The sequence below is a fragment of the Triticum aestivum genome, chromosome 2B (assembly GCF_018294505.1).
Source record: "Triticum aestivum cultivar Chinese Spring chromosome 2B, IWGSC CS RefSeq v2.1, whole genome shotgun sequence".
NCBI classification, from domain to species: Eukaryota; Viridiplantae; Streptophyta; class Magnoliopsida; order Poales; family Poaceae; genus Triticum; species Triticum aestivum.
Window position 1 is genome coordinate 438,017,394 of NC_057798.1, and position 8,177 is coordinate 438,025,570.

Below are 8,177 nucleotides of genomic sequence, written 5' to 3' on the forward strand. Positions count from 1 at the left end.
CGATGGTGGACACGCAAGCAACCACGAGTGAGGGACATGATTCAACTGTGACATGTGAGCAGAGTGAGGTGAGCTCGCTTGGGCGCTCACATGTAATTTTGGCACCCGTTCCACCGCCGCCGACGGATACTTCGAATGCTCTCTTTGCAAAAGAGCTTTGTGACTTGCTCGCTAGTGTGGAGGCTATTATTCCTGGAACTGGAAGGGCAATTGCCTGCCTCCTGACAGGATCGACTTACAAGGGCAAATGCAAGAAGGCGAGCGATTGCCCTCGGACCGGTTTAGTGCAGGAGAAGTCACTAAGGTGCAAAAGCAAGAAGAGTGGCGTCATAGGTAAGGTGCCGCGGCTGCTTAGTGGATGATTCTCGGTCCCTCGGCTCATCCTCGCGACTGGCCGTCCTCACGGGTTGGGTCGTCATTGTGGTTTTGGTGTGGTCCACTATCTTTTGTTGGGATGTTCTTGTTGGGTTCAATCGTGGTGTACAAGCGTCAGGAGCTATGTTTGTAGTATGTTGGGAGGGTTTGGTGGGTTGCAGGTGTACTCATGGGGTCTCATGATTGGTGAGTAGTCCAATTATAGTATGATTGTATTGGTTTTAGCCCGGTTTTCCGTAAATTAACTGGGCAATTCTCTTCTTCTTAATTAATCGATGAGGCAATTCTTTTGCCTCCGTTTCGAAAAAAAAAGAAGGACATCACTAGGCATCAGACTACAGATGTTTTGCATCTATCAGACTAGTCAAATACCATAGGATTGGGTTTGTCCCCAGCGTACGATGAGGCCTAGTTAAAGGAGCATCCGACTAGTTAGTATGAATAATTGTGATTTATTTCCATAACTACTACCTTAAATTATGGCTAATTCAATGCAAGATTTCATCCGCTGTTGGCCTAGACGTTAGGCGGTTTGCTTCCTTATTTAGCAACTTCGTTTCCTGAATTTTCTAAAATTGCTTCCAAACAATATTTTCCCTTAAAAATAAAATTGCTCAAAAGTGAGGTTTCTCAGCCATGAGGACATGTACAATTTTTTCCCAATCTGATGCTTTATTTTCTTTGGAGCAATATAGATTTATTTCATCGTGAATTAAACGTGCTTCCACCTACCGATGGATTTGCGTCGATGGACAAAATCAATGTTCTGCAGTTTAAAATAATTTTGTTTCTTACACAATAGAAAATTTTGCTTCGAAACATCAAAATCTCGTTTCCAGCAAATAGATAATTGCTTCTACGAAAATTAGACCTTCACTACAAAAAATAACCATCATCATATGTACATATGTTTCAAGCACATTAGGACGCGTATTGAAAAAAAATAAAATGTCCACAATTTGCATCCATTGATTGAAAGTAATGCTTCCAAAAACAAAATGTGCTTCCTAACCCATGTTCCCCGCTATGCTCCATCCAACCCTGTCCGACCTAGTCTATTTCTCCCACAAAGATGTGGGTGTCAACGTCGGCAAGCGTCGACGCCATTGACGGGCCTACGATCTTGGCCTGTGACCACCGAGGGTGTGCCAGGTAGCTTCCAAACAGATCTCACGTTGTGCACCTGCCTTGTATCAACCATCATGTGTTATTCGCAGTGTCGGTAGGCATGTTCTTCTGTTGTTGTTGACCCTGCAAAAAGTTAAAAACAAATGAGTTGTTTGGCTTGAATTCAGACACAACGCCTACAAAACATTACGAAGCATGCGAAGGAAGCAAGTTGAACACAACATAGAAGCGCGTCTATGAAACATACGAAGCAATCTATACGCCGTGAAGAACTACAACTATATTATGTATGAAGCGAATTGTATGCCGGGAAGAAGCACAAGTATGATATGTACAAAGCATGGAAATTTGAAAGCATATACCCGTACAATCTCAAAGTTGTATTGCATGGACACAACGAATACAGAATACTGTGAGAAAACTCAGCCAAAAGGGACGCATGCTTATTCTCATGGTTTTGATCCTCCGGCCATCTAGTGATCCTCTGGCTGCATGGTTTGGCAACAACACCAGCGGCCACCCGGTTGGAGATGGCCACGGCCCCGCGTACGGAGGGGTGGCGCTCCAACGAGGTGGACGGGAAGGAAGTGGTCCTGCTACTCGTGGAGAGGAGGATGCACGCGCGTGCGAGGCCATGGGAGAAGGGGATCTAGGCGGTGGGAGCAAGGTGGAAGAGCCTACGATTGGCAGCGATTGGAATTAGGAGGGATACGGGGAGAGTGATTAGGGAGATGTTAATGGCGGGGTTTGTGGGTGGTTTGTTTGTGGACGTGGTCACGTGGGGATTTTTTCTTTTCTTTTTTTGAACATATAATAGGGCCACAATCTATGACCGTCCGATCCCAACTGATTCGAGGGCAGTCCATTGGTCTGGCGTTGGTCTGTTATCAGTCTATGGATAGGAAGTGTTTTCCTTAAGGTAATGGTGCATCCTCCATCTCCAACTAACCTAAGGCAGATCCTAATAGTAGGATACTAGGATAGCTCCACAGCAACCTGTGCCTCTTCTACTCCGCTTAGTCCGCTAGCTAGGACATCGATGAACTAAAAGCACACCTTGATTTCCCAACAGGGATTAAGAAATAAAAACGTTATGTGCATGCACGCCTTAGCCAATCAATTGCAGAGCTCCAAAAAAAAGATACTGCTACTGCATGCGCTACTCTTGTTAGAATAAATCCGAGGCACTCAATCGATCATTCGAGGACCAAGCAATCACACGAGCACGACACCGAGATTTGCTAACGAGGTTCACCGATATGGCTACATCCCCGGGGCTTGACTATGGGCGCTCCTCCCCATGACACCGCCACAATACCGCACCAGGTCGCCCTGCTCGCCGGCACATGCCGCCGGCTTCCCCCGCGTTCCTGTGTTATTATGTTGACATAGCTTACATCGTGTGTCTAGCCCCGCTATATATGAGAGGCCTAGGATACAAGTGTCCTACTAAGACACGACTCCATATCCTATCTAAACACAATACAACCACAAGTCCAACTGTAACCTACCTTGTACATAATATTCGACACAACTCCAACAAACTTCACCTTGACGAATATTCTCCACCACCTTGAATTCGTCAATGCATCAAACTTCCATGTACATTGGACTTGAGCTTATCCCATGAGCACGACTGCTACTCCAAAGACTCCATATGACTCCACCTGCAACTTGTAGTCTCTTCTTTTCTTGACCACAGTCAACACTCGAGCAAAATTAAGTTCCTTCTTACTCTAATTTGTGCTCCCAACTTCCAGAGTATCAGTCCAACATCATCACACACTGATCACTGACCTACGTAAAAATGAACTCACATATTGGGTGTCACACACAAGAGTTACCTGACTCAACATCACCGCTCCTTTCTTTACCGCCTGTCTGAGACTTGAAGGAATTTCACCATTGCTTATAGTCACCCTGAGTTAAATTCGCAGTTGTCTCACCACATGTATGACCACCAGAGCCCTGGCCCGTCTCCATGTCCCGCACGCACCGCACGCACCACACGCCTCGCTGCTATTACCACGTCGAGCCTCTGCTGTCCCGGTCGAGTCTCAAGGGTCGTGAAACCACACCACTCAACCCCCACTGCAGAGTACCATCGATCATCATCGACTGATGATGAGTTTCATGCTTCCATCAGACCACTGGGCTCCAGTCTGAACTGCATGTCACTTGCTTTTTCCCGCCTGCTGAATAGGCTTCAACCCCGCCGAGTTACGCTGTAGCCCCTCAATCCAGCTCCACCTTCAACATGACACCATGGTAGATGATCAGTCCACCCCTGCGCCTCATCGACTTCAAGCTCCGTGTATACACCACCTTGAATCAATAATGCGCCGTAGTCTTGTCAAATCCGCCACTAGTAGAAAAGGGGGCAATGGTCCAGGCCAGATCAGCCCATTAGTCCCGGTTCAATCCAGAACCGGGACCAATGGGGGCATTGGACCCGGTTCGTGAGCCCCGGGGGCCGGTCGGGCCACGTGGGCCATTGGTCCCGGTTCGACTGGACCTATTGGTCCCGGTTGGTGGAACGACCCGGGACCAATGGTCCACCCCTGCAGACCTTTATGTTGGTAGATGAGAACTATGTATGTACTTTGGTTTTAATGTGATGATGAACTTCTATTAATTTGGTCACTTAATTATCTATTCATGATGTTCTGTAATGATTTTGACACACTTAATTATATATAATGCACGCAGATGAACCGGCAATGGATGTACGGTTCAAGACACACCTCCGAGTACATTAAGGGCGTGCATGATTTTCTCGAAGTGGCTGAGGCAAACAAGCAGAATGGTTTTATGTGTTGTCCATGCCTTATATGTGGGAATACGAAGTCTTACTCTGACCGGAAAATCCTTCACACCCACCTGCTTTACAAGGGTTTCATGCCACACTATAATGTTTGGACGAGGCACGGAGAAATAGGGGTTATGATGGAAGACAACAAAGAAGAAGAGTACGATGACAACTATGTGCCCCCTGAATACGGTGATGCTACTGAACATCAAGAGGAACCAGACGATGTGCACGATGATGCTGCAACGGGCGAAGCTGCTGAAGATCAAGAGAAACCAGACGATGTGCCCGACGATGATGATCTCCGCCGGGTCATTGTCGATGCAAGGACGCAATGCGAAAGTCAAAAGGAGAAGCTGAAGTTCAATCACATGTTAGAGGACCACAAAAAAGGGTTGTACCCCAATTGCGAAGATGGCAACACAAAGCTCGGTACCGTACTGGAATTGTTGCACTGGAAGCCAGAGAATGTTGTGCCTGACAAAGGATTTGAGAAGCTACTGAAAATATTGAAGAAGCTTTCAAAGGATAACGAATTGCCCGACAGTACATACGCAGCAAAGAAGGTCGTATGCCCTCTCGGATTGGAGGTGCAGAAGATACATGCATGCCCTAATGACTGCATCCTCTACCGCGCTGCGTACAAGGATCTGAACGCATGCCCGGTATGCGGTGCATTACGGTATAAGATCAGACGAGATGACCCTGGTGATGTTGACGGCGAGCCCCCCAGGAAGTGGGTTCCTGTGAAGATGATGTGGTATGCTCCTATAATACCACGGTTGAAACGTCTGTTCAGAAACGGAGAGCATGCCAAGTTGATGTGATGGCACAGTGAGGATCGTAAGAAAGACGGGAAGTTGAGAGCACCCGCTGATGGGTCGCAGTGAAGAAAAATCGAGAGAAAGTACTGGGATGAGTTTGCAAGTGACCCAAGGAACGTATGGTTTGCTTTAAGCGCGGATGGCATTAATCCTTTCGGGGAGCAGAGCAGCAATCACAGCACCTGGCCCGTGACTCTATGTATGTATAACCTTCCTCCTTGGATGTGCATGAAGCGGAAGTTCATTATGATGCCAGTTCTCATCCAAGGCCCTAAGCAACCCGGCAATGACATTGATGTGTACCTAAGGCCATTAGTTGAAGAATTTTTACAGCTGTGGAATGGAAATGGTGTACGTACGTGGGATGAGCACAAACAGGAGGAATTTCACCTAAAGGCCTTGCTGTTCATGACCATCAACGATTGGCCCGCTCTTAGTAACCTTTCAGGACAGACAAACAAGGGATACCACACATGCACACACTGTTTACTTAACACCGATAGTATATACCTGGGAAGCTGCAGGAAGAATGTGTACCTGGGCCATCGTCGATTTCTTCCGACCAACTATCAATGCTGAAAGAAAGGCAAGCATTTCAACGGCGAGGCAGATCACCGGAAGAAGCCCGGCATGCGTACCGGTGATCATGTACTTGCTCTGGTCAATGATTTACACGTAATCTTTGAAAAGGGTCCCGGCGGACTAGCTATTCCGAGTGACGCTGGGGGACACGCACCCATGTGGAAGAAGAAATCTATATTTTGGGACCTACCCTACTGGAAAGACCTAGAGGTCCGCTCTTCGATCGACATGATGCACGTGACGAAGAACCTTTGCGTGAACCTGCTAGGCTTCTTGGGCGTGTATGGGAAGACAAAAGATACAGCTGAGGCACGGTAGGACCTGCAACGTTTGCACGAAAAAGACGGCATGCCTCCAAAGCAGTATGAAGGTCCTGCCAGCTATGCTCTTACCAAAGAAGAGAAGGAAATCTTCTTTGAATGCCTGCTTAGTTTGAAGGTCCCGACTGGCTTCTTGTCGAATATAAAAGGAATAATAAATATGGCAGAGAAAAAGTTTCAGAACCTAAAGTCTCATGACTGCCACGTGATTGTGACGCAACTGCTTCCGGTTGCATTGAGGGGGCTTCTACCGAAAAACGTCCGATTAGCCATTGTGAAGCTATGTGCATTCCTCAATGCAATCTCTCAGAAGGTGATCGATCCAGAAATCATACCAAGGCTAAGGAGTGATGTGGTGCAATGTCTTGTAAGTTTCGAGCTGGTGTTCCCACCATCCTTCTTCAATATCATGACGCACGTCCTAGTTCATCTAGTTGACGAGATTGTCATTCTGGGCCCCGTATTTCTACACAATATGTACCCGAGAGGTTCATGGGAGTCCTAAAGAAATATGTCCGTAACCGCGCTAGGCCAGAAGGAAGCATCTTCATGGGCCATCAAACAGAGGATGTCATCGGGTTTTGTGTTGACTTCATTCCTGGCCTTAAGAAGATAGGTCTCCCTCAATCGCGGTATGAGGGAAGACTGACTGGAAAAGGCACGCTTGGAAGGGACTCAATAATATGCAGAGACGGATATTCTTGGTCTCAAGCACACTACACAGTTCTACAAAACTCTACCTTGGTGACCCCGTATGTCGATGAACACAAGAACAGTCTGCGCTCCAAACACCCGGAGCAGTGCGACGACTGGATTACATGTGAACACATCAGGACTTTCAACAGTTGGTTGGAAGCACGTCTCAGAGGTGACAACACTGTTTGTAATGAGCTGTACTTGTTGTCCAGGGGACCATCTTCGACTGTTATGATTTGGAAAGGATACGAGATAAATGGGAATACATTTTACACGATTGACCAAGATCAAAAGAGCACCAACCAAAATAGCGGTGTCCGCTTTGATGCAACAACCGAGAGGGGAAAGGACACATATTATGGTTACATAGTGGACATATGGGAACTTGACTACGGACATGATTTTAAGGTCCCTTTGTTTAAGTGCAAATGGGTCAATCTGTTAGGAGGCGGGGTACAGGTAGACCCACAGTACAGAATGACAACAGTGGATCTGAAAAATCTTGGGTACACTGACGAACCGTTCGTCCTAGCCAATGATGTGGCACAGGTTATCTATGTGAAGGACATGTCTACCAGACCGAGAAAAAGAAAAGATAAGGAAGCGAATACATCATACGATGAGCCAAAGCGCCACATAGTTCTTTCAGGAAAAAGGGACATCGTGGGAGTGGAGGGCAAGACAGACATGTCTGAAGATTATGAAAAGTTTCATGAAATTCCTCCCTTCAAAGTCAAGGTTGACCCCAGCTTCCTGATAAACGATGAAGATTATCCATGGTTACGGTGCAATAAGCAAATGACACAAGCGAAGAAAAAGTGAAGACTTTCTCCCGCAACTATTATGATGATACCATGCCAACTTTATAACAGACGAGTATGATATCATTGTCCGTTTTGTACATGCACATGCTATGTGGGTGAATTTATGATACCATGCCAACTTTCAACTTTTTCAGAGTTCATTTGAAATGCTTTAATGTCTTATGGTTCGGCCCTCGTAATAATTAAAAATAGCAACAATAAGTATTTTGTTGTAAGTAGAAACAAAATAAAATAAATAAAGCAAGAAAGAAAAAAAACAAAAAAAGTGTTTTCAAATTTGAAAACTAATGGCACTAACAGAAAGTTTATAATTTTTCTAAAACTAAAAGCAAAAAGAATTAAAAAATAAAGCAAAAAACAAAATAAAATAAATAATGCAGAAAATAAAACAAAAAAACTGCAAAATAATTAAAAATAGTAACAATAAGTATTTTGTTGTAAGTAGAAACAAAATAAAATAAATAAAGCAAGAAAGAAAACAAAAAAACAAAAAAAGTGTTTTCAAATTTGAAAACTAATGGCACTAATAGGAAGTTTATAATTTTCCTAAAACTAAAAGCAAAAAGAATTAAAAAATAAAGCAAAAAACAAAAGAAAATAAATAATGCAGAAAACAAAA

General features: G+C 45.1%; 1 long non-coding RNA gene across 1 annotated transcript; it reads right to left on the reverse strand.

Moving 5' to 3' along the window:
• Positions 1-1,308: 1,308 nt before the first annotated feature.
• On the reverse strand, positions 1,309-2,236 carry LOC123041350 (uncharacterized). The gene is made up of 2 exons (XR_006418479.1): positions 1,866-2,236; positions 1,309-1,626 (listed from the first exon to the last, which is right to left on the reverse strand). It is a non-coding gene; the product is annotated as an uncharacterized lncRNA (long non-coding RNA).
• Positions 2,237-8,177: the final 5,941 nt, after the last annotated feature.